Source organism: Cupressus sempervirens, chromosome 7 (assembly GCF_028749045.1).
Source record: "Cupressus sempervirens isolate cs-2001-9-10 chromosome 7, ASM2874904v1, whole genome shotgun sequence".
NCBI classification, from domain to species: domain Eukaryota; kingdom Viridiplantae; phylum Streptophyta; class Pinopsida; order Cupressales; family Cupressaceae; genus Cupressus; species Cupressus sempervirens.
In genome coordinates, this window is record NC_143124.1 from 319,227,150 (window position 1) to 319,255,063 (window position 27,914).

A 27,914-nucleotide genomic window follows, 5' to 3' on the forward strand; every position below is an offset into this window, starting at 1 on the left:
CATTTAGATTCGAGCAAGTGTTGTCACTAATGGAAATAATAACTTAATACCAACAGATAAGGTCTTATTCTATTTCTCTTGCAAAATTTTCCATGTATGTAGAGCAACTTGCACTTTTGTAGATAGTTGTATCATGTGATCTACAATGGAGAAGTTGTTGTCATGGATCAATGTTTTTGATTAAATAATATGCTTCTACACTGTATCCATGATGGGAAGGATCATATTCTAAATATCTATCAGTATACACCAAATCCTTTCTTCTTCTCCCAACAAATTTTTTTGCATATCTAACAAGAATCTAATTTGCATATGATTTGTAGAGCTTAAACTAGAGTCAAGTTGCAACTGATGTGTACTAGCCTTCAGATCTTCATCAATCTTTGTCATTTTTCTCTTTATATCCTTTGTGAACTCTATAACATCAAAAAACTTTCCAAAAAGTGATATTGCATTTGTGTAAGAGGTTTCAAGACTGGTCAAAATTTAGGAAAGCTCCACTTGTTGGAAACTATTTGTTGAGCAATGTGCTCAAGAACTTTATTATCAAATTTCTTTTCTACTTTCTCAATCAATTTATCTTAACAACTAGTGTCTCATTAAAATTTTGGATTGCCACTTCTAATTGCAACAAAATGTGTTGAGAAGTGTCAACTTCAACACTTATCTCCTCAATCAAAATATTATTGGCATCATCTATGATTTTATATTCCCTATCTCTTTCTTCTCTCAATTTCTTTTGCTTTGCCTTCTTTTGGAGGAGTTTACCAACTATATGCATTTGATCCACAATAGGATTACCAAAGTCCCATTTGGAAATTTCTATTTCCTCATCTGGGCCTATATCCTCTTCTATCTCCTTTCCTTTACTCAAAAATCTTGTACTCTGTTGAGCCTTAGGTTCAATTGTCCTTGTACTTAATGCCTTTGAATTAGGTATGGAAACAAAAGTAGAGATAGTAGGACTAGTAGTGAAAATTTGTATAGTGCCAATAGATGGAACACTAACTTATATGCTTGTTAAATCCAAAGTTGAAGTACTTATAAATGTATCCAAAACTAAAGTAGCCAAAATTGTAGAATCCAAAATTTTGGTACTTATAGTAAAAGAGCACAAAATTTTAGAACATATGGTATCCATTACTGATGATGTTGACTTGGTGGCTAGAGAAGAGGGATGTTGCAACTCTATAGATGAAACGGTATACACTTCTATCAGTGATATTCTGAGCTGTGTGGGAATGAAGAGTGATTAGACATTTCATGTATCTATTGTGGTCATAATCAAACTTGCTAAAGCTATCTCCAAGCTTGATGTAGCTATTGGTTTTCTTGGAGAGTGACAAAGTGAGGAAATGATTGTGGCTACTATCTTCATAGGGTCAGTCTGCTCATAATCTTCTTTGTCTTCCTTGGTGGCTTCTTCCTCTTTATCTTCTTCAACTTCCTCATTGTCAAAATGTTTGGGCTCAGTATAAGTTTCTTCTTCCTCACCATCACTATCATCATCCTTAACATCTATTGGGAAGTCACTTTGTTTATGAAAATGATAAACATTCTTCCACACACTTGTGGCATTCTTAACCACATGCTCTATATCCTTGATCAAAATTAAAATAGTATTAAATCTAAGAGTCATCTTATCTTCATTTTTCTTTATAGACTCTTTTACCTCAGCATCTGTCATGCTAGGTAGGAATTTCCTTAGGGTTTGTGCATAAATATAATTTTTTTTTTGCATTGCAAAGTCCCATCTTGGCTTAATTTTCTCTAATAATTAATTAGAGATTTGGGAAGCTATTTGATATGGTAAATACTTCCATTTTCCCATTTTGGTTAATACCAATTCTTCATCCTATTTCTTTCCTACCTCTGTCTTGGTTTCATACTCTAGGGATTTGAAGATGGTTATAGCTCAACCTTCTTCCATTTGTTTCAATTTTTCTTGGAAGATGGGAGGAGGTTTTCTAAAGCTAATATCACTTCCTTTCTTCCTAGACCTCCTTGTGAAGACTACCATGGATGGTTTAGGTGGCTTGTTGGTGCTCACCTTTCCTTTCTTCTTCAAGGGTTCTCCTTCCTTTCCAAACTCATCCTCTACCTCTTCATCTATATCTTCTCATTTTTCCTCAGTTAACATAAGAAGTATGCTTGATTTTAATTTTTCTATCCTCCTCTTGCCTTTGTTAATCACTTGTGGGAGCTTTATCTCTAGCTCTATCCTTTCCTTTTCCTCATCATATGTTCTAAAGTGTGGTGACTTTGGATTAATAGGTTCATTAATTAGTGCTTCAATGATCTCTTTTACTTCATCAATGTTTACCTCATAGGGAAGACACTTTACCCATACAATTATGGGATTTACTGCTTGAATGTAAAATTTTTCATAGTCTTCCATGAAGAAAACATCAGCTTCGTAATCTTCTACCAATTTCTTGGATATCTTGAATCTGTTATTCATTTTCTTCTTGAAGACATCAAAATAGTTATCCATAATGTTAATAAAATTCTCTCCCATTCCAAAAATGTATTCATTAATCTGATATAATACTAGCACATATTTTCTCCATACTACCATGCCTTTTGAAGGGAAAAACTTCTAAACATAGAAAAATAAGCAAGTCAACAAAGAACTAAAATTTTAAGGGTTGTTCTTGGAAGTTCTAATACTTTCCATGTTTTTGTTGAATTTCTTCAACAACAGATTTACAAGGTCATATGATAGATTTTTCTTCACAACTTTGTATGCCAAGTCAATAGCTTCACATGAAACACTATTGAGATGGCTTCAACTATAAATCTTGTGGGCTATCATGTGTATACATAATTTTAGTTCTGCATTAGTTACACCACTAATCTGCATGCCTTTCTTGTCCCACTTAGCTAGGGTTTTCTTTTCCAACTCCACCTAACCTAGGGTTTTCATCACTTTGGCCTTGGTGAGCATGTGAATACTAGTAATGTGATAAATCATCTTCTTCGTGATCATGACTAGTTGCTCAAGCCATAACTGACCATTGTGAACTCAATCAAGGATGTATCTAATCCATTTTATTTGAAAACTTTGGGGCAGGTGAGGAATGTGAGTTAAACCCTTATCTTCCAAATGTTTATGCTCATGTTTAAGAATCCCATTCACACACAATTCACCTAGGGATTCATCCATTTATAGGGTTCCAATTTCCTAAATTACACACTTAAATTTGAGTTTGAATGTCATTAATAAGAAGTATCTTTGGAGGAATCTATGCTTGCACTCTGTTTGGGTTCAGCAACTACTTGCACAAGTTTGAAATTAGGTGCTTACCATTCTACTCCTTGGATGAACATCTCTGACCCTTTCCTTACTTTTTTGTTGCTACTTGATGGCATGGCTACTTGCTGAGCTATGAAAACTTTGAAGAAGTCAGCTATAAATTCTGCTCAAAGTCACTTGGTCACTTTGCAATTTTCTTCTTCATAATAACACTTAAATTTATCGACAAAAATGAATTTGATTTCCTTCTTTTTGTTAAAATTTTTCCATTAATGCTTGGTACAAAGGTAGCTATGATGACATCATGCTTAACAGGCTGTCATCCACTATCTATTCAAACTGCTTGATAAAGGCTTCATAACTTTGTAATTGAACATGTTATTGTTACTCCCAACTTTGCTCGGTAGAGAAGTCAACTTGGTGATAACTAATACCAATCTCACTTGATCATCCTTTTGTATCTTGAATACTAATTTGGATCTTTTCTTCCTTTCAATTGAAACTATTTGGATGTGATCTTGAGAATGCAATTCCAATTCTTCTTTAAGAACTTAGTTTTAAATTGTGGAGTCATCCACTTCTTGAGTGACATGACCATCATTTCTTGAACTAGAATGTTTGGTAGATTTAGGAATCCATTTTTGTCTCATCTACTTTTTGATGTTATTTACTTTTCTCTTCTTTTCATCTTTAATTCTTCCTATATTCATGCAATTTTTAGCTAGATGATGAAGTTTGGTACAAGTGAAACTTCTTTTAGTGGTATCTTTTCTTCTCATGTTATGTTTAACACAATTCATGCCATTGTGTCCAAATTCTTCATAGTAATGACATCTACACGAAGTGTTGTAGTCCCAACTAAATATTTCTTTAACAATTTGTTCTGGATTGAATGACTTAGTTCTACAATCTAATGCCTTGTGACCTTGTTTCTTGCATTTGTGACAATTGCCTTCAAATTTTGGTTACTCTTTGCATTAATTAGCCTTGTGACCATGCTGAATGAAATTGTAGCATTTACCATTGAATTTTTCTTTAGTATTACTCCAACATTTTTTTGATGTATGACCTATCTTACCACTTTGATTGCAAGTATTTCTTTGATTCCTTTGAGCACCTTGTTCAGAGGATTCACCTTCTTCTTTGTATCCAATTCCTACTTTACCCTTTTTCCTATAGAGATTCTACTCATTCAGTTGATTTAATTGATTCATGTCTACTTGAGATTTCATCATTCTTTCATTGATTTGATTTTTCAGTGTTTAGGTCATTTTTAATCTTTCACTAATTTTCTTTTCAGATCTCAACTCATTTCTTATTCTTTCATTGATTTGTCTTTCCAAATTCAAATCATTTCTTCATCTTTCATTAAGCTATATTTGGCTCATGATTTCCTCATTTGCATTGGAGATTTGATACATAAGATGTACATGTTGAAGGGATTGGTTCTGAATTTCATTGTTTCTTCCATCCATTTCTTCTTTCATCTTGTTCCTCTATTCCAAGATTTCATGTAGCCTTACTGATTGAACTTCTTGTTCTCTTTTGAGCTTTCTTACTTCTTGTAGTGAACCATTCTTCTCTAGGAGTTATTTGATTGCATCATTTGCTTCATTTGAACTACTTTAGGGGAAAAAATCTTCAATTCTTTCTTTAAGTGATTAGGAAAGTTTCTTCTTAGCTTTCTTAAGTTGTGCAATGGCAATTTCTAGATCCAACTTTTCATTGTCAATTTCCTTATCAAGTTTGAATATCTCCATATCCTTGATATTTTCTCAAGATATTAAAATTTTTCCTAAGAATGAAAAAGCTCTAATACCAATTGTTGGAAATATTCAAGACTAGCTATATTACTGAGACGGGAGTGGTGAATCAATAACCTTAAAAACTTTATAAGATTTAGATCTTAGTTTTAATAATCCAATTGCCATTTAGTTCATCAAATATGATCTACTTGCATGTATGAGAAACATAAAACATTTATAACACTTGAAGAAAATTATTTGGTGACCTAGAAACCTTCCAAATAGAAAGTAAAATTGGGGTGGGGATGATACCCACAAAACTTCAATACTATACCATAAAGTTGGCTGGTTAAGGCTTACATTGATCACTTCTGATGATCTACCCTACTAGGAGCAATTAGGACTACTAGGTCCACCTTGGTAGAGGTTTTACAAACACACAATGAAGTATGCACTTGGTAGATAGATTTGAGAAAAGACTGTTAAGTCTACCTTGTTAAAGGATTTGGATTAGTTCACTTATTAGGATGGAAAAGTGGATCTCTGACTTAAAAATAAATTGCTGATAGATATTCCTTGAAGTACTGATCACCTTTATGTTATGGATTTGTCTTTTGCTACTCCTTTTCTAATATGGCCTTACAATATACTTTGTCTGCTATAGATTTTCATTTGCATGCTTCTTTTTCACATTATTGTCACACTTGGATATGAGACAATCCAATACATATATACCAATCCAATTAACATAATTACAAATTCAGCCATCATACAGGTTAACACCAATATTACAAAGTTGGCCCATATCTAGATACTCAGGTTCTAAAGACTAACTTGGTGAAGTTTTGATACTCGACATCCATTGTCATTACTTGGCATCATCATGCACTTAGTAGAAGTAGAAGATCAGTTCATAGTAATCAGTCGAATTTAGTTTTGAACTTGGTCTACACTAGTGACCCGGTAGATATTGCACAACTTGGTATAAACTAAATTACTTGTTTACCATGACTGCACTCGATAAACACTAATCTCCATATAGCTTGGTTAACACTAGCTTTGCTTTACATGAACTACTAGCTTGGTAGAAATTGCAAAGCTCGGTAACCCCTAGAATGCTTGGGTTAAACTATTAGACTTCATACTAACTGAATTCACTTGGTAACCAGTGAAATGCTCGGTAAAAACTATAGTGCTCAATGGCTACTAAAATGCATGGAAAATAATGTAGACTATTCAATAAGCTTGGTAGCCATATACAATCTAAATAAGTTTGTCACTAATAAGAAACTAGACTAAATTTCAAGACTTATAACACCATATTTTGTTAACTAGGGAAACCATAGCCAAGCGAAAATCTGGAGACAAATGGTACCCACAAAATTATCCACTAACCAAAAGTATCTAGGTAAGCATATTTGCCCTAATAAGAGTGTGTTATATGTAGATAGTGTCTTATTCCTTGTTAGAGGACTAGGCATTGTTAAAAGCCTCAGCCCTATTAAGAGTTGCTTTGTACAATTACAAAATGTATGCAAGTTGAGCCCACTACCCAAACATGAAAGATACCATATAGTTATCAGATAGAAATAGATACATACAAAACATTCTTTCTTGCTGATGATATCAATGATATATGACATAACACTTATTTCTCTTTGCATACCTCTGATGATACATCAAAATTCACATCACATATAGATTGCATATCATATATGCAAATTTCACATAATCTCACATATCCCTTGCAATTTATCACAAAATCCAATATCATAATCTTTCCATTGTACCTTTACACTTTATAAAAAATTTGGGTGGGCCTTCAAGCTTTCACACCCTTGGAAAAATACAAAAATAACTCTTTCTTAGTTAGGTTTAATATCAAGCATATCATACCCAATTATTTAAGCCATTATTAGATGAACAAAATTATTCCTTAACTCATAATTATCCTTTCCTCGTTATGCTCTATTATGTCCTATAGACAACCTTAATTTGTAATTAATCCATAACTTGTTTCATACTAATTGTACTGATCTATATGATTAGACATGTCATCCTAACACTTTATACTATTGGAAATATAAGAAAAGTAACTAAAAGGTGAGGGGTGAATCAATTACCACTAAAATAATTCAAAATCCCTTAAATATCAATAAAAACTTCCTCACAGCTTGCTTAGACTATATATTCACTATAAATATGTTAATAAATTAATACTTAGATAATGATGAGTATTAACCTTTAGTAACTTAGTTGCAGAAAAGATTGGAGCCAATTCGCCAGACTAGTTTAGACTTATTAGTCTTTGCAACTTGATTTATAAATTCATCTCAGAAGTCCTTACTTTGAGATTGTTGAACATCCTTCCTATCTTAATCCATGATAAATATAACAATTTTATTCCTAGTAGATAAATCCTTAACTCTATGATTTATGTCTATGAAAATCCATTCCTTTTCACTTTCTATCAATCAGGGTTTTATTATGAAAGTTAATATAGCCAAAGCTTATGATAGAGTTTAATTGTCTTTTCTCCATAAGATCCTAATGCCTTTTGGCTTTAGTGTCAATGTGATTAAGCTTATTATAAAGATGTTTTCTATGACTTCAGTTATTATGCATGTTAATGTGATCTCTACTAAATTTTCTAAACCATCTAGAAGAATGAGACAAGGGGATCACTCATCTCTGATTATTTTTATAATGACGGTTGAATGTTTGGGGACATATATTGGGAAGTAGGTTTGACAAGGGGAAATTAAAGGTTTGAGACCCTCGGCTTATCTTCTTATTTTTTCACACAAAAAATATTTGTGGATGATAACATTTTCCTTCCAAAAGTTGATGTTAGAGAGCCAATGAATCTTAAAAATGCACTTAACCTTTACTCCTATACAACTGGACAACTAATTAATTAGAACAAGAGCTCTTTATCTTTTATTAACACTTTAATTTTTAGATAGGGAAAGATTGCTAATATTGTTTGGTTCTCTATAGGATATTTCCCATGTACTGATCTTGGATTATCCTTGGGGTTGATTCCTTCAGAGATTTTTGGGAGGACCTTGGTAAGAAATTCAATAAAAAGGCACTTAACCTTTACTCCTATGCAACTAGATAACTAATTAATTAGAACAAGAGCTCTTTATCTTTTATTAACACACTAATTTTTAGATAGGGAAAGATTGCTAATATTCTTTTTTTCTCTATAGGATATTTCTCATGTACTGATTTTGGATTACCCTTGGGGTTGAGTCCTTTAGAGACTTTTGGGAGGACCTTGGTAAGAAATTCAATAAGAAACTGACAAGGTTGAAAGGAAATATGTTATGTCAAGTTGGTAAAGTCGCTCTCCTCAAAGCTCTTCTTTAGAGTATCCCTATGCATGCTTTGATAATCTTTAGTATCCTAGCAAAAATTGTTGATCGTATTGATAAAATCCAAAGGAATTTTCTTTAGTTTGGAACAATAGAAAACAAGAGAATGGCTTTCATTGCTTGGGAAAAGATTTGTAAACAAAAAATAAGATCTGTTAGAAGTATGAAAAAATCTTTATTAGCTAAATAAGGTTAGAAAGTCTATCATGATAGTGAAAAGGGAATGAAGTTGTATCTAGAAACACAAGTACCTTTATGAGGCTCCTTCCTTTTCTGATTTTCTTTCCCACCCTATTGTTCCTTCTTCTTCTACAATCTAGAATGTGGTTCAGGGATCTAAACACATTTTAAATAAAGGATGTAAATGAAAAGTTGGTAATGGGAGCAAGATCGGGTTATGGGATGATAAATGGCTTTTGGATCATCCTTTTATTAAGGATTTTGATAATAGGACTTTTGTTGATAGGTGTAAATAGGGTTATGGTAAATTTGTGAAAAATTATTGGGTTCATAGTAAATGGGTTAATATTAATATGATTAGTCAAGGTTTTTCCAACATCTAGTTGGCCTTGAATGTTGTTAACTTTTACCATAAAAAAGAATATATTTTGGTATTATGGATTGAAACAAGAAGATTATTCAAGGTCTTATTTGTTTTTAGATCAAAGGACAAAGGAAATACTCCTATGTGGCCTACACAATGGATTAAAGGGCCTACTCCTAAAATCAATATCTTTTTTTAGACATTGCTCCAAAACAAAAATTTAACTCTAGATAACTTGCAAAAGAGAGGGGTCTACTTGGTCAACATGTGTTGCCTAAATGGACTTTGAAAATATGAAGCACCTTTCTTAAACTTTAGTTTTAGCCATAATGTATGGAGTCACCTCCTTAACTATTAGAATTTAGCTTGGGTTCAACATAATGACATTGATCAATGTTTTTAGGGCTGGAAATGTCCAACTAAGGATGTTGATATTGGTTTTCTTTGGAAGATTTATCTCCCTCATCTCTAGTGGGGTATCTAGAATGAGAGGAATAATACAATTTTTAGAAATAAGAAGACTCACGATTGGGTTTTAGGAAAAAATATTATCAAATCTATGAAAGATAACTTTAAATTTCAGAGAAAAATGTTTTATGAGATTCAAATAAGTAATCCTATGGATGCTAAATGCACTAGAACAATATGAGAGGATCAGAGATATTATGTAAAGTGGATATCTCCACATATGGGATAGATTAAAGGTAATTTTGATGGTTCAACTAAAGGTCTGAATCTGGTAAAAGCTATATGTGAAGGTGTTTTGAGAGACCACTACAATAGGATTTTGGATGCTATTAGAATACCTATTGAAAATTATACTAGTCATAAAGAAAAGGTACCTATTACTTTTTTCACTATGAGGATGGCGATGGAATTTGGTTTTCTAAATCTTTAGTTAAAAGGATGCTCTCTTAATATTATTAACATTATGATTAAGAAGAGTGAGATAACATGGAGTACTGAGGGATGTATAATGGAAATAAAAGACCTTATGGATAAAGCTGATAATGTTTGTATTTCTCATTTTTTTGGGAGGGCAACAAATCTACTAACTGGACTGCAAATCAAGTGCAGTCTATAGGGAAATAAAGTTGAGTTGTCAAGATGACCTAAGCAAGGAAGTGGAGTTGATGGTAATTGTTAATTATGATATGACACATGCTAATGATAGAAAGATATGCAAGATCGAGGAATTTATTTAGGGAAGTAATGGGTTTATGGTAGATTTTCTAACTATCTCTAGGTGGTGCCTTTTTATAATGATGGATGTACTTGGTAAGAATGCAAGGTTAAAGTTTTCTTGGAGATCAATAACATTTTACTTTTCCTTTTGGCTACCATTTATTACACTTCTTATAGGTCCATAGCTTAGTATGAGATGGGAGAGGAACCAAGAATGTAAGAGTCAAATAATTACAAAGAATTGTTCAAGCTGAATTTGAATGTATGGGATATATTGAGAAATTTCAAGGGTATAAGGCCCACATTATAGAGTCCTTAAAAAATTGGATTGAAGATAGGGTTATATTGCATGGTGTCACTACAATGCTTTCGGAGGAATTCATCACTAAGATTCTAGGTATTCTAATGGAGGATTTCAAATTTAGTAAGGAAACCAATATTTTGAATGCAACATTCAAAAAATTCCCTAAAATTGACAAAGATGAGAAAAAGTTGCAAAAGAATGGTGATTTCTTTGATCTGAGCCATATTACAGTAATCTAGAGGGATATTTAATCATGCATTCATGAGTATTTTATCCTTGATGGTAGAGCCAAGGGAGTCCACACATTTCATTTTATGTTCCTAAATCATTTTAGGCATAAATATAGAATCTCTTTGCCATTTTACTCAAAGTACTCTATGATTCAATGTCTCCAAGCCCATAGGAATAAGTAGTCACACCATATGCTCCACGAGGGCTTAATTTTACTTATTGATAAGTACTAAAAAAGTAGGTTTGTTAATCCCTCTATGATTATTGAGAAGAAGTGAAAAGTGTCTACTAATGAACCCCACCCAAAGAAAAAGGTTAAAAGTGAGGAAGGCACTAGTGATAGCAAGAGTACCAAAATGGGTAGCAAATGAGAGATTAAAAAGAAAAATATAGAGGAAGTGATATACTTTGAGAATTCTATTGAGGATGATAATAAAACCAAAATGGGGGACCTCAACTTGAACCTAGAAGGCTAGACTTGGAGCAAGGGCATGCTAATTAGTAAGGATAATCTGGAGGATAGTAAAGATAGGTAAACTTAAGTTAATGTATGGTCTCTCAAGCTTTAAGGGATGATCAAGGAAAACAAAGTGATCACCTTTCCCCTCCCAAAAGGAATTCCAATGAGGAGAAAATGGAAATGAACATAGAAAAGAATAATGATGGTAAAGTCCTTGTCATGATATAGTAGAACCCATGTAAGGAAAGGAAAGAGGAGCTTAATGAGAAGAAGGACAAAATACTGACATCCAGGTTAATAACAATACCATTGAAACTTAGATTAGGATAGATGAAGGGTTCAGGGATGATTCTCACCATTGAAAGCTATCTTTCCTTCATAATGCTAAAATAAAAGTGGAGGTGTCCTTGCAAGAATACTTATGGCTCTACAATGAAATCATGGTGCTTAAGAAAAAATTTGGGGTTATTCAGAAAGAGCTGGACCATGACTATGGTATGAGAGCTCAACTAGAAAAATAAGATGGAAACATCCCTGATAAACTAAAGGGTTATGAGTTAGAAATCTATCAACTATTTAATGATAATAGGTAGAGAATTGAGTAGGTTACTTCTATTTTTTGTGCTACAATGGCCAATTTGAGCAAGAAAAGAAATGAATGGATCATGTCTCTAGATACTATAGTGGTGAGGATATGAGCAGTGCCTAGCAAGACAACTAGGTAGAGTACAAGGAAAAAGATTACTAAAGCTCTAGAGATTAATGATTCTACCATAGTTGATATTATCCTAATAATTATACAAGTAGGTATGGAGGTGGAGAAGATCATTAAAGAGTTTGTAGTTGTTGGTCATTGTTTCTCATATGCTAGTTGCTCATTTGTGTGGCATTGATAGTTCTATTTTTATTTTCCAACTTTTATTTAACTGTAGGTTTCACATCCTTGTAAAGCCTAGGTGTGTTTGGTTTAAACATTTGATCTTAGGTCCTTATAAAATATGGTTTTTTTCCCCTTTACTCTAGGTTTTAGGTGCTTGTAAAGCATGGTAGAACTTAATGCTGATCATTTTCTTTTTTTAAAGGGTTTTGAGTCCCTTCAAAATATATTTTTAACTAAATCTAAAATGTAGTTGCAAAAATATAAAGCAATAAGAAAATAACATGAACACACGAGACATGGATATTTAACATGTTCAAACCCAATTTAGCAAAAATGCCAATGTAACTAGTTACAACTTTTCACTCTTCTAAAGTGAGCCTTGTTAGGAGCCAATGTTGTTAAAGGTTACAAAACACACTATTAGGTGTAATCCTATTACATTATTCAAATCACCCTATTAGGCATGGCCTTGTTAGATGTCTTAAGAAAATTCAATCTAGAAATTTTACCTAGTTAGAAGATTTGCAAAATGACTATTAAGTCAGATCTATTAAGGAATTGCTTAATTCTTGCAATTGTTAGAAAGTAAAAATGATTGGCCTAATTAAGGAAGCAACTAAATTTTAGATTCAGATTGGAATAATCTTTGCAGCTTCTTCAATACTCTTCTCTTAATGATATATCATTCTCTATTCATGTCTTATCTTCTTCTCTAGATTTTCATTTTTCAAACCAAATATTAAGCTTTCATATATATGAAACCTAATCTCAAGTCAGATTAAATACCCTTTCAAGTAAACAAATAAAATCCACTAAGTTTGCTTGCATAAACCAAGTAATAGATTAAAGTAATCTATAGTAGGTCAATAATAACTGCGTCACTTAGTTACCACTGAGTTCCTTGGTAACTAACTTGACTCAATTTTCACTTAACTCCTTAAAAATCATTTTTTCTTAACTTATGCTCAATTGATACTGGAGTCCTCTAAACTTGGTTGAAACTAGGATTACTCAGTTAGAGTATAACATTTTTGTAACATCAATAATAATATACAATTGAATAATTGTTATAAATAATCTCTCTCTTTGGAATTGGTTGAAACACATGTCATTAAGAAAAGAAAACTTAGAGAAATTAGGATGATTTGTAAGATTTTATAATATTCTTAGTTTTGTTCTGATTCTCCATCCATGAGAACTCTCTCTAAGATTATCCCTCTATCATCTTATCATTAGACTCTAGCAGATCATGTTCTCCATATTATAGATTGCTATCTCTAATTGCGTGACCACAAGAAGTTGGGTCACAATTCCGCAGAAGTCAGATCCACAAAATTGTACTTCTCAAAAATGGGTACCCAATTTTTTAAAAATTGGGTACCTATTTCTAAAATTAAGCTTCGGGCACCCAAGCTACTCAAATATCAGCTAATAAGACCTATTATGTGGTAGTAAACATATGAATACCTATCATAACCTATAATAGACATAACATGACTTATTAGGACTCCCATGTCCCCTTAAGACACACATGTATGGATAATGTACCTAACAATGCACATCATAAGTGATCTTAATGTGTTGTTTGGTAATGTAAGATATAATCAATACAATGAATACAATGAGTAATGATCTAACATATAATAAATACAATGAGTAATGGTCTTTAAATTATCATGTGCAAGTGACTTGTTTTTAATATTACAATCAATAGTAATTTAAAACTTCAAACAAACATTAATTTAAACGTGCTTGAATGTAAAAGTAATGGAACAAAATAAGAGGTCATTACTTAAATTGACAATTAATTTATAATTTATCAAGTGCACATACCTTTAACTTTCAAATAGAAGTAAACTCTCATTTTTTAATTAGTTTGTACAACATATTTCACAATATATGTAAGACAATGTCAATGATATATTTATAGTTCAGTAAACTCATTTGAAACATAAAATTGGTTGAACACATCTCTTCAAATGAGGTCTTGTAAAATAAAAATGTAAAACAAAAACAGATATGTTAATAAACACATAAATTAATATTCAAGGTATCTGAACTATGTAAATGTAAATGTGTAATTTGTATGTAGTTACTATGTGAAATTGCACAAGATGTTGATGTTCAATCCACTTTAACATTTAAATTTGCATAAATTGTAATTGAGACCTAAATAAGAGGTATATAAGTTCTCTAAATTGGTATTGACAAAACAAACATACATGTAATTAAATTATATAAGTACATATATATATATATATATAAATAATACAATAATGAAAAAACTTACATGTGTTTGATTTAAATGTAGTCATCCCACTGTACCATCTACATGCTCTCTCTTTTGCAATGCATCTATGATTATCTCGTGCTCGTCCATTAAAATTTTCCCTAATACCTTATTGGCGGGTCTCCCTTTGTATCTTTCTAATTTGATATTTGTTGCCACAACCAAATGAGGTTAGTGTAGAATCTTCTTTTCAGTTTGGTAGTCTTCAAATGCTGGCAAACCATTTCTTCTTGTTAGGTATCTACATAGCCAGGTGCCAGCTACAACAACATACCCGATTGGATATTGAAAACCATCATCGTCTACTTGATGACATGTCAATTTTTTCTTAGGTCCCACACACCTAGCTAGCCAATACTCAGTCTGTTCATCATTATCACTAGGTGCAATAACAACATAAACATGTCCTACAAGATAAGATAAAGTATAGAAACACTTTAATCACATGAGTGTACATATGAAAATTATATAAATTGAAGCATGAGATCACAAAAAAATATAATTACATTGTGCATACCAGGTTCTATGAGGTCTGAAATACGATCATAGTCTTCTGATGCAAATGTAACATTTTGCCCTTCATTTACTATATCATCTTCAAAATGTGTGTCAGTGGGTGCTAATGATCTTTGTTGCCAATCTTCAACCCATTATGTATTCTCACATTCTTCCCATTCACCTAGAAGACAAAATTGACAAAAACAAGCAAGCTCCCTAATCCATATAGTCCAAGTGTTAGAATCCAAACTCCTAAATGAATGCCACTTAGCTGAACCACTAATTGTATCACACTCATATCCTGAATGGATATTATTTTCTTCAACTAGGTAGAAGAAATGTTTGATTGTAGAGTTTTGACTTGATGCCATGTATAAATATTTGTTACACCATTCAACAATCTCATGTGCATTTTTGAATTTATCTTTTTCCTCAAATTTTAGTTGCTCTCTACTAAGGGCTCTCTTCACACATGCACTAGCACCATCATGTTCTCCTTTACCATGTCCAGCCTCAAAAAATCTCCACACATGTTGGATGTTAGTTTTCTTATGTGTCCTACTCAACCAATAGAAAATTCTAGAATTCTTGAATTGTCCTATACAATTATTTGACCATATCCAATGTTGTGTCATTTGAATTTGTCTATCTTTTAAATTATCATAAAAGACCTTGAAACAATATTGGACAAACTCAGATGAATGGAGTTTATTATCACTTAAATAAAAATGGTTCTCTCTCAATATTTTTTGATCCTCCTTTGTACTATTAGGTGCATGCCTATAAACTATATGAACATAAATTGTTACTTGCACTGAATTGTAATATTGTGGTTGTACCTCTTCTTGTGGTGCAAGTGTGTAGTTCTTTGCAAAGTCAACAACTAAAAGTATAGTACCAGTTGGAAATGTATTCTTACATATGTAAAATTGTCCATCAAGCAATCTAGAATATTGAGAGTGTTTAACATATTTTGGTATGATCACACTCTTAAACTCATCCATAAATGCATGACAACTAACTTTATCTGTAACTAGATCACACCTTCTTCCCATCCTTCAATGGATATTCAATAGTTTTGAATCTTTTTACCTCAACTAATTTTTGTCCAAAATTATTCAAAGAATTTTCATGCAAACATTCATCTAACAAAGAAAGATTGCTGCACATATCACATGTACTAGAAAGACATGAATTGAAAAGAAAGTATTGATCATTGGGTGGCTTACAAAACAAACCTGATATGAAATTTTTTATAGTTTGAGGTGGTATTTTTATGCCACATTCTTGCAACATTTCTTTACTATGCATGGTACCACATATAGATTGAAATACATCATAATGGTAACAAAATTGAATATGAGATTTACAACAACATGTGATTCTTTCCTTGTTAATCCTTATATGCCATGGTTTACACTTTTCAAAAAATCTTTGACTAATGGTAATATTTAATACTTTACCATCTACAAATTTTTTAAACAATTCAGTTTGAGTCATGTCCAAAAGGTGTTTAGGATGTGGATCACATATTTTTGACCCAATTCTCAATTTAATAACATCTCTTGAATTAGGTGATACTCTTGTATCATCATGCCAAAAATTTTCAATCAAACTTTTGATTTCACTAGTAAGTTTCATATCACATCTTGAGAGTCTACCACTAGAAGTCCATAAAATATTTGATGGATCACATTCAAAGTTAACCCTTCTCTTTATAGCTGTTGGTAATCTTTTGATTTTCTAAAGTCTTATGATTCACTTTAAGATATCCACTTATGTTGGTAATCAATCTTTTGTCAGATGTTGATTTGTTAACTAAAGTTGTTGTTATTGCTCGTCGTGCTGCATTCTTATCTTTAGACCGACTTCTCTTTCTGATAACATCAAAGGCACTAGCAACAATGGATACAACATGTTTTAAAGACTCATTTTATTCTTGGATTTTACATACATTCTCAACCTTCTCATTACTTTTTTGCATTTTAGACATTTTAATTAGTTGCAACATTAGCTGACATTGAAACCCAAATTTCTTATTATAAAAAAAATGCCTATACAATCTATTACCATGTGTCCTAATTTGTCCCCATGAAACCAATCCCTCAAGATTATCTAACACATCATTAGAAATATGAAAATTATGTTCAGACACTTTACTATCATCTTGACATGTTTGTTCAGTAGTTGGTGTTTCTGTGTTTACATTCAAACAATTTTTATTTTTAGACACTTTACTATTATCACTGTTATTTTGGATTTGAATATCATTTTCAAATTTTCTTGGTATTTCTTTCAGGGATGGCATTTAAATTGGAGTGTTTTGTGCATTATCATTTGACAATTGCTTCTCATGAAGAAAATCTAAATCGTTTAAATTGTAACCTACTTCTAAAAAATTACCAATTTCATCATGAGAGAAAATTCGTGGGTTTGGGAGACACACCTTTATTGAATGCATGATTAGAATATGCACCTAAATTTTCTTGTATTGGGTTCTCTTATTTGACCTCTTCATCCATCGTGGTATCCTCAATGTCTTTCTCCTTTGAAACATTGTTCAAGTCTCTAATTCTCTGTCTTCTCTCTCGTTGACTTTGTACTTCATTCTCTTTATTTGCTACAATCTCCTCATCTATTAGAACTCTTGCTTTCTTCTTTTTTCATTGTTTTGATCCCATGTTTACACCAATTTTGAATTTGAATTAGTAGCCTGCAAATTGTATAAGAGGACAAGAAAATAGAATAAGCATGACAAAATTTAGTGTTGCAGGTCGAAACTATTGTTCAATCATTTTGATCATTGAAATTGGGTTAGTGGGGCAGCTTTCGGGACCCAACAGGTACAGTAGAAATGAGTACCTAATTTCTTAAAAATCAGGCACCTGATTCTTTAAAAATTGGGTACTCGTTTATAAATCGAGTACCCAATTTTCAAAATGTTAGGTACAATAGTTCAAAGCAATTGGGCACCCAATTTTTGAATTACAAATCGAGTGCCCGACTCGTGAGACATGAGCGGGAATTTGGTATGGCTCCCAACTTTTGCATGGGGTTTTGCCTTGGGGAAAGACATGGCATAGGCTTGGTCCCACCAAGCCATGCCTTTGTGATCCCTTTTTTTTTTCTAAGGCATTTAATCGACCATTTCTGGTATTGTTGTAACTTTTTTATCATCATTCCTATTGAATTTTCTTACGAGACAAAAACCCATTATAGGTCTTACTGTTCTAATTTCAAAAATATAAGTTTTATAGTGTTATTAGTTTATTTTCTATTTTTCCATTATTTATTAATCAAAACTATCTCCTAAATGTTAAAAAGTGACATTCACTAAAACTTTAATAACTTTTTTATTTTATAATTTTTCTTAAATTAATATATATTTCATCAATCTACATATACTTCTTTTAATGTTAAAAAAAAATTTGAAAAAAGTGAGATTTTGATCAAATTATGTGGTTCGTACACAAGAGGTTTTAAAATTTACCTTTATAGCCAATTAATAATTAATAATAATAAATTATTCAATGAAGAATTAAGAAAAAATATTGTCATCAATCTTAGGTGTATTAGGTAACTCCCTTTAAAAGGATTTACAAAAATTCATTTATTTGTGTCAAATTATGGTGTTTGTACATGAGCATGGTATGGTCCTGAAATAGGCATTTTGAAAAAGTGGTTTTCAAAGATCCATACCAAAAAAATAACCTATGATATGGGTGCACAAATAAATTACATATTCAAAAAACTAGATTTTGAGCACTAAAAATTTTATTTTTGGAGTTTTTTAATATTCAATTTCTAAATACCTCAAATTTTGACATAAATTGACAAAAAAATTTCAAAAATAGGAAAAACACTTCCAATTTTTTGCCAAAAGTGAGACCTAACTTCTTGCACTGACCGAATTCTTCTTTTATTACATCAATCTCTTCCTTAATGAATATATTGCACCATTCTTTCCCTCATTTACATCAAATTCCAAAGACTTAACATACTAATTGTATAATGTACCTAATGTATTGATTCATATTCAATGATCTATATCTTATTTGCATCAACTTGATAGATCTTCAAAGTAGTTTGGTTCATGTATCAATAATGTGTACTCTAGTCAGTATAGTTAGAATATATATGCCACTAGTATAACTGAGAGAGAGGGGGTGAATTAGTTATCCAACTAATATCACAATTACCAACCTTAAACAAACTTAACCATATGAATAATATAAACTAAAACCATGATAAGATATACATACATAATAATACTAGATATGTTAACTAGGGAAACCCTTTATTAGAGGTAAAACCCTTGTGAGGATGGTACCAACAAGTTGATGCATTAATATAAATATTCCTTGTTAGAGGATGGAGCCTATTAGGAGTTTATGAATACATCTAGTACATATGAGTCCCTGTTATGAGACTTTGAATCCATGTTAGGAGAATTAAAACTTCTTAGTAGTTGTGCCAACACTATTAGGAGTTGTAGAAGACAACTTGACTCGCTGCCCAAATAGATTCAAGGGAAAGCCCCATGAACCCATTGTCTAAATGATCTCTATATTTTTCCTTGAAAAATAATAGACATATACTATATTTTTTCTTACTCTTTCTCTATCTTAAAACCCAAACCTGTACTCCTTTAAATCTTATAACCAGATCAAAAATCTCACATTCAATAATCCCTTGGATCACTTACATGCATTTAGTAAGAACTCTTTTCCTTCTCACAGTTTGCACTTCAAAACGATCACAATATATGAACACATACTTTACAATCAGGGAAAATATCTTTCATTTATACTATATCTTCATAATAATTCCTTGATTTGGCCTTGAGGCTTTCCCAATTAATTATAATAAGATAATTAATTAGTCACAATTACAATAGCATTGTCAACTCACAATCTATACAAAATTTTACATGTGTGATACTAGGTCTTCTACACTCACCAATGTCATTAGCTAACTATCCTCCATAACTACTTGACTGCACATCTCTTCATTACATTTGAGATTTAATATTTCTAACAACCATTGAGAACTACTTTCACAATACTCTATCTATTCATTACAACTTTTGTACATATTCTACTAGAATCTGCACACTTGATTGCATCATCAAAACACTATGTCGAACATGTCTAGAACTATGCATGATGAAAGAATCAAGCCATTATTTGTACTATCAAGATCTATGTCTTCTCCTCAACTAGTCTTTATAGAAACTATGCTATGTTGACTTCAATGAAAAACACATTCATGAATGCAACATGTCAATACTCTCCAATGCTTGAGATAATCCCAAAAGTAGTATCATTAGAAATCATTCTAACAATATCCCCCTTTGGCATTGATGGGAACATAGACGAAAAAAATTCTAAGTTCCAAGAATACCAAATAGCATACTACTAAAGCTATTGACTAGCATCAATTGTCCATATGCTAAAAATAATCTCAAATACAACATATTCATATAGGTGCATACTCCTTTTTCTTAGATATAATTTGTTTAATTTACACTAAATAATTTACAATATATCATGTTCACATTCCTTCTTCTTCCTTCCATTAATCTTTCTAAATGTCTCTTAAAAGATATCTCTCCCTCATACATAGGAGATTTGTTATTCATGCATATTCTCATTGATTGACATCAATATAAAGGACCTCAATCTCAATGTTACAACATACCAATTGTTAAATACCACTTCCCAATATGCTTCACCATGTCATCGACCAACTTGAGTGTCTAAATAAACTATTCAATACCAAACACAAAGAGTACTCAGTCACTTAGATCATCACAGATACTCCCCCATATGGGAAGCATCAACATTCAGGCTAGGCTAACAATACTACTCTATACCAATGGGTTGATGAACTCTCTACATCATCTACTCATAAGTAGGCATAGTCATAACCCCAAGCTTACTTCTCAAGTACTCAAAAGTATCTTTAGGGAAAGGCTTCATAGAGATATCTAGAATCTAATCTTTAGTATTTACATACTCCAATTTGATCTCCTTTTCAGTAGCTTTCTCTCTTAGCACATGATAGTTAAAGATATAAGCTTAGTCTTGGAATTCAATACATGATTCCTAGACATACTCATTGTACTTCTATTATCATAGTAATTTATAATAGATTCTTCAAACTCAATTCTAATATCCTTCAGCATCTATTTCATCCACATAACTTGATTACAATTATTTATTGTTGCAACATACTTTGCCTCAGCAACACACTACAAAATACAATCGTACATCTCTCTTAACCAAGAAACCAATCTTCCTCCAAGAAAGAATGCCTCACCACTTGTGCTCTTTCAATTATCCATACTTCCCAATCTACATTAGTATATGCACATAGAGTGAAATGAATCGATCTATCAAACCAAATTCCATAGTTAGATGTCCCTTTCAAATATCTAAATATTCTCTTCACTAATACAAAATGATATTCTGTAGGATCAGCTTGACATCTAGCTGCAATCCCAACTATATTTTCTATATCTAGTCTATTGTGAGTCAAATTTTGCAAACCTCTAATCATTAATATGTACTTCTTCTTCTCTATTATAGGTGTATCATCTTTTTTGGATAACTTGTGACTACTTATCATAGGTGTACCAACTAGTTTACAACTTTCCAAACCAAATCATTTCAATAGCTCTTCCAAGTAAGCTTATGAAATAAAAATGCCATCACTATTTTAAATAATTTGCAATCCTAGGAAAAAAATCATTTCTCATATAATGCTCATTTCAAATTCATTCTTCCTTTCTTTAGCAAACATATCACTTGCTTCATTGTTATCTCCAAAAATGATGTCATCAAGATATATTACAATAATCAACAAACTATTTTCAACTTCTTCCAAATACAAGTTATTGTCTATCAAACCTTTAGCAAATCCAAGGTTTGCCAAATAATTGTCCAAGCTTGCATACTAGGTTCTGGGTTCTTACTTCAAACCATATAATTCTTTAATCTTTATCAAATATCTTTATCTTCTAATAAAGGAAAACATTTACACTTCTCAATATATACCTCTTGTTCAATTCTCCATTTAGAAAGTTAGATTTATAATCCATTTGATAAAACTTGAACCTCTTATTCGCTTCCATTCTATCTATAGGTACATATGTTTCTTCACATTCTATGTCTTATTTCTATGAATATCCCTTGGGTATAAGTCTAGCCTTGTTGCTTATAACTTTTCCTTGTGCATTCATCTTGTTTCTAAATACCCATTTGGTTCCAATCACATTCTTGTCCTTAGGTCTAGGAACAAAATCCCATATATCATTCTTCACTATCTAATGAATTTCTTCCTTTATTTATTGAATCTAATAATAATCTTTAACTGATTCATCTACACTCTTAGTGTCAACTTGAGATATCAGACATATCTCCTCATTTTTTTTGTTCCTTGTCATCACACCTTTGTCTTTGCTTCTAATTACCTGTTCAGGAGGGTGATTCCTTGTCAAATTCTTATTAGGGGTAGGATTTGATATCTCACACTTATATCTTCTCTTGATTTAAATATTTATTCTCTTATGCGCTCAAAAATTAGCACATCATTTTGCAAATCATTGTTAGTCTCAAAGAAAAATTGAGCATTCTCTCTAACTATTGCAGAAATATCTTCTTGTTCACCTAAATTATAATCTACTACGTTTTCTTTAGTTCAATACTTTTTATCATTCCTTACATTTTTGGATTGAATTATTGTCTTATTTCTATAGTTGAAACATCTCTCAGCTTTTCTTTTCAATGAACAACCAAGAAACACACCTTCATCACATCTTGGATCAAACTTATCAATGTCATCATCTCTCTTATTCTAAAATTTTCTCCCAAATATTCTAAAATACTTAACTTATGGTCAATGACCAAACCATAGTTCATAAAGTGTCTTGCTCATACCTTTTTTGATATGTACTATATTTAGAGTATATAATCCTATATTGACTACTTCTCTCCAAAATGTCCTAGAAACATCATACTTAAACAACATCATTCTTGCTTCTTCTACTACATATTTATTCCATCTTTCATTAATCACATTTTTCTTAGGTGTTCTACATGTAGATAGTTTCCTTTTGATTTCACTCTCTTCAAATAGTATGTTAAGATCTCTAGAGCTGAACTCTCCTCCTCTATCAAATCTCAAACACTTTATCTTGACAATAGATTTATTCTCAACTCTATTCTTAAATATCTTAAAATTCTCAAAATCTTCATATTATCTTTAAGGATTTCTACTCATATCATTCTACTTAAATCATCAACAAAAATCATGAAATACCTACAGAATCCTCTTGTTCTAGAAGGATCACTTAGAAATGTGTGTGTGAACTCTAGTTTCTCTTTAGTAGTGAACTTCTTGTTAGGAAATGATAATTTCTTTTGGTTAGCATAAATACATTCCTTGCACACAACATTACTAGGCTTTGTAATCTTACGCAAGTATCTAACTACAAAAGCATTACTAACCTTCACAATATTATCAAACTTGTTAGAATTCTTTAGAATAACTGAGAGGGGGGCGGGGGGGGGGGGGTGAATCAGTTATTCAAGGTCCAAATGCCCTATTAATACTTTTTCACTACTTTTAATGAATCTATACACTTTTCATCCATCCAAACTTTAAATCAACCATATTAGCAAGTTACAGTAAATCAACATGCAAAGATAAAACATGCAAGATCAACACATGACACAATGATTTACGTCGAAACCCAATTTGCGAAAAGCCAGTAGTAACATGCTACTTGATTCTCACTCTTCTGAAGTGATGCCCTGTTAAAAGCCTGCCCTGTTAAAGGCTTACAACACACTGTTAAATGTGACCTTTTTAGAGGATTTCACCAAACTGTTAGGAATGGGCCTGGTTAAAGGATTTTAGAACATTCACTTGGAATGTCACCCTGTTAAAAGATTTATCTCATGGCTATTAAACCAATCAAAGTTCATAGGATTTAAACTTTACTGTTACAATTGCTAGAAAGTAACGATAATGGTCTTTTGATCTGATATAACTTACAACATACTTTGCAGATTTCATATCACACTTTCAGTTCAATCCTAATGCTTGGCTTCAATCACTTCAGGTCTGATTACTTGACTTCTTCTCAAGCTTCATCTCCTTGAGTCTTCTAACTCATTGTACCAATACATCCATATCAGGGGTCTTCTTACTGAAACAGAGTCAGTATGCTCTCTTATCTCCTTAGCACCTCCTTTAGCATTTCATGCTTTCATACTTGATCACCTCTCTTTTTTTTCATTAACTTATGACTCCTTAAATAAAAATCTGATTTGCCTTTGCTACTCATTTCTCCCTCTCCAATTTTAGGGTTTTGAATGGATTAGGTACGATACAATGTACCTACCTCATATCTTGTTCTTATCTTCAAACATCATTAGTTGTATCCTTAAAATGTTTTACATGGTGTTCTGTGCCACCAGCTCATCATTCTTATCTTCCATTTTAATTCACAAACTTCTAGATAACAACCTTGTCGGCTTAGATCTAGTGAATCTTCAATTTTCAAAATAATGCAACAACTCGGTATTATTGATTTACTGGTGCTTGGAATATTTGTGTTACTCAGCACTATTGGTTTTACTGGTGCTCGACATCTCTATGTTACTCAGTACCTATCTCATCTTGGCACTTGATATCACTCGACACTTGAACTTGCTCGACACTTGAAGTTTACTCGTCACTTGAACTTGCTTGGCACTTATAGTTTACTCAGAACTTAGTAGGAATTTTCTCGGCACATGCTAACTTTCTCGGCTCCTTCTCTCTAATGAACTTAGTTGAGCTTTACAAATGTCTTAGCTAAAACCTTACATCTTAGATATGTTTCAGTGTGCCCATTCTCTGTATCTTATTGTATGTCATCAAATACACTTTTTCATCAATGGCTTAGTTGATCCTTGTACTTCATTACAACATCATAACTTCAACCTTTCTCTAGGTGTTCTAGTTACATCTTATTGATTGCCTCCTCCTTAACAATCAACTAATTGATAGTATTTGGATCACTAAAGCAATTGTCATTCCTGCAAGTAGCAAGTTTGACATCAATGACAAAACAATGATTGAGAACATTCTTACCAATTCCATATATCATTCCAACAGCTTTTCTTATGATCATTTCAATCATTTCCAACAATCTCCCTCTTTGGCATTGATGGAAAACCAAACTAAACAATTGATCAGCTTAGTGACCACCAAGATTGTATATGGTGTCTGCTATATTTCTTTGCTAGTGCATCTTTTACTACTGATCTCATATATCTCCCTCTTTTATATATATCTCCCTCTTTCTTATATATTGATAAGGTTTCTACACATTTCTCTCTCTTTGACATAAATACCAAAGATGTAGCATCTTTATCATGCTAAATATGAGCTTTGGCTTCTTGTTGTTTTCTCCCTCTGTCACCATGCTTGTGACTGATTTGGAGTTTCTGCTCCTACTGTCATCCTATGCATCACTCTTCTGATATTTCAATGATTTGTTTTTGTTGATGTAGGGCAGCATCCTTGTTTTTTTAAACTGCTTGAGTTAGGGGTATTACCCCCAACTTGCCTCTAAGATATTTATAAGCATCCTTGGGTAATCGTTTGGTGAAGATAGCTACAGTTTTTTCCTTTGTGTGAATGTATTCCAACTTCACTTGTTTGTCTTCTACCAATTCTCTGACATAATGATACTTGATTGCAATATGCTTGGTTTTTGCATGCATCACTAGATTTTTGGATATGTTTATAGCACTTGTATTATCACAATATAATATCATAGATTTTGTTACCTCTTCTTTCATTCCTTTCAATAGATGTGTGAGCCATACAATGTTTGTGCAATACATATTCTGACTCTGTAGTGGACTAGGATGTACATGTTTATTTCTTGCTAGTCCAGGTAACTAGACCTTTTACTAGAAATAATGCACCTGCACTTGTACTTTTTCTATCATCAATGTTGCCTCCCCAGTCTGCATCTATATATGCATTGACCTTAAAGTTTTCATTCTTTTTGTAGTATAGACCAAAGTTATCAGTTCCTTTAAGATATCTCATTATTCTTTTTACTGCTATGAGATGATTTTCTTTGGGATTAGTAGAGAATCTGACTACTATTCCAACTGCTAATGCTATGTCTGGTCTACTATGTATAACATATTGTAGTTTTCCAATCATGGATCTGTACATTATTTGATTGACTTCAGTTGATTCATCATTTTTGGACAGCTTGTTTCTTGTTGCCATTGGTGTGCTGACTGGTTTGGATTCCTCTAATCCAAATGTTTTAAGAATCTCTTTGATGTAGTTTGATTATGTCACAAATATACCATGTTTGAGTTGATGTACTTGCAATCCAACAAAGAATTTGATTTCTCCAAACATAGACATCTCAAATTCATGTTTCATTTTGTTAGCAAAGCCTTTGCAAAGCACTTCCTTTCCACCAAACACTATGTCATCCATAAAATTTTTAGATACAATAATGTCTTTATCTTCTTTTGCTTTGATGTACATGTTGATGTTATCATCAGTTCTTTCAAATCCAATTTGCACTAGATATTTGTGAAGTCTCTCATACCATGCTCTAGGTGCTTGTTTCAAACCACAGAGTGCTTTATGTAGCTTACACACCATATCCCTATTGTTTTCATCAACAAATCCTTCTGTTTGTTCAATGTAGACTTCTTCTTCTAGTATACCTTTTAAGAAAGTAGATTTTACATCCATCTGATAGACTTTAAAATCTTTATAGGCAGCATATGCAAGTAAATTTCTTACTCCTTCCATTCTAGCAACAAGGGGAAATGTTTCCCCATAGTCTATTCCTTCTTCTTGAGCATAACCCTTGCATACTAGTCTAGCTTTGTTTTTATTAATCTCACCATTCTCATCTAGCTTGTTTCTGAATACCCACTTGGTGCCAATCACATTCTTGTCAACTGGTCTGGGTACTAGACTCTAGGTTTTGTTCTTCTTTATTTGATCAATCTCTTCTTCCATAGCTTTGTACTAGTCATCATCTTGTAATGCACCATATACTGTCTTAGGTTCATATTTGCTGATCAGACATGATTCATGTCTTAGTCTATTCCTTGTCATTGGTCTTGCATCTTTGTCACCAATTATCCGTTCAATAGGGTGATGTCTTTTAACATATTTGGATAATCTTGGCTCTGTCCTTGTTTCCATGTTTAATCTTTCAGATTCAAGATCACTATGCACTTCGTTGTCAGGTTGTTCTTCATCATGTGTACTATCTTTAGAATCAGATTGTGCATTTTCTTCATTTTGCAACTCGACATTCATTAGTTGTGACTTGGCTGAAACTGATACTTGCTGTTGATTTTCAATTTGATTGACATCATCCTCATCAACAGTCATTCCTTCATAAGAATACACAAAGGTTTTGTACTCTTCCATTTTCTTTGGTACTTCAGCTTGGACTTCTGTGTGCTCATCAAAATTTACATTTACACTTTTGACAATTTTGTTAGTGTTAATATTCAAACACTTATATGCCTTACTTCTAGTGGAGTAACGAAGAAATATACCTTCATCACTTTTTGCATCAAATTTTCCATTTCTAGCATCTCTAAGGATAAAAAATTTGCAACCAAATACTTTGAAATGTTTTACAATGGGTGAGTGACCATACCATAATTCAAAAAGTGTTGTATTTGTACCTTTCTTGACTTGAACTTAGTTCAGTGTATGAACAGCTACACTTACAACTTCTCTCCAGTATTTTAGAGCAACAGTATTTTCCATCATTAGTGTTCTAGCACTGTCAATCACAGATCTATTTCTTCTTTCAGCACTTTCATTCTGTGGGGGAGTTCTAGGAGCTGAAATTTGTCTTTTGATTCCTTTATCATTACAAAATATCTCAAATTCATTTGATGTGAATTCACCACCTCTATCTGATCTTAAGCATTTCAAGCTTTTTCCTATTTCCTTTTCAACTCTAGCCACATACCACTTAAATATTTGAAAAGCATCAGATTTTTGTTTTAAGAATATAACAATCATCATCCTGGAATAGTCATCAACAAAAAACATTATGTATTTATCTCCTCTATAGCTT